This window comes from Phodopus roborovskii, unplaced genomic scaffold (assembly GCF_943737965.1).
Source record: "Phodopus roborovskii unplaced genomic scaffold, PHOROB, whole genome shotgun sequence".
NCBI lineage: Eukaryota > Metazoa > Chordata > Mammalia > Rodentia > Cricetidae > Phodopus > Phodopus roborovskii.
In genome coordinates this window covers 15421-16448 of record NW_026126355.1, presented here as the reverse complement: position 1 = coordinate 16448, position 1028 = coordinate 15421, and positions in this window count along the sequence as shown.

The following is a 1028-nucleotide window of genomic DNA, read 5'->3' as shown; positions in this document are numbered from 1 at the left end:
CTGACCTTTAGATGAGCTTGATGATATGGTTTTTCAGCGTTGTTTAGATTTCCATTGTGCTGATAACTAAGGATTTTAAGCAGTGTCTTCTGTTTCTTTCAGTCATTTTGATTCCTCAATTGACAGTTCTCTATTAAGTCCTGTACACTGCTTTCTATTATGGTTATTTAGAGTTATTTATTGTTGGTGGTATGTCATGTAAGCCCGACAGAGTTCATTAGATGAGATTCCCTGATCAGGAGATTATTCTGTTATTGTATTTTTAAAATCGGTGGTCATTGTGTCCTTCATGGGTCAGTTCTGTTGCAAACCTCTCAGATGGGAAACAGTACAGTTTTTTTTTTTAAATTGTGTAATCATTCGATTGTTAAAAATCTACTATTGCATAATCAGTATTCACTGTATAAGGCAGTGTCCTCCATTCTCTGGGCACTGCTTCTGGTACCGATCTACTGCTGTGTCAGTCCCACAGCAGCCAAATGACGGATGACACCATCATTACTTATGCAAACAAATACGTTAATAAATTGATAGTCCTGCTTACTTAACGTTCATAAAATGGAAACAAACTCCAGTGATTGTCAAGGAAGAAGTACTTAGATAATTAAATAATGCTACACGATTAACTCCGTGGAAGAATGGCCAGACCCCAGTCAAGATTAACAACTTCTTCATCGATTTAAATAATTAATGTACAATGAAAAATGATTGAATAATGACATGGTGGGGCATTCGTAAATCCCACATGGAGTAGTCAGACTGATCTCTTCCTGGAATAATGATGTGTTTAAAAAATTAAATTGATAATTACTTAGTGTTCATTTTATATTAACACTGACGAAGTGGCACCAAAGTCCTAAACCTATTGCTGATGTAAAGATCTATTTATATAGCTAAATGATGAAGTAATGAGATGATGTTACATCAACTCCCAAAATCTGACTCCAAAAGGGACTTATGGTCCATAACATCACCTGTATTTTAAATTCGTTAATTAAATGATGAATTATCATTCAATTTCCTAGTTT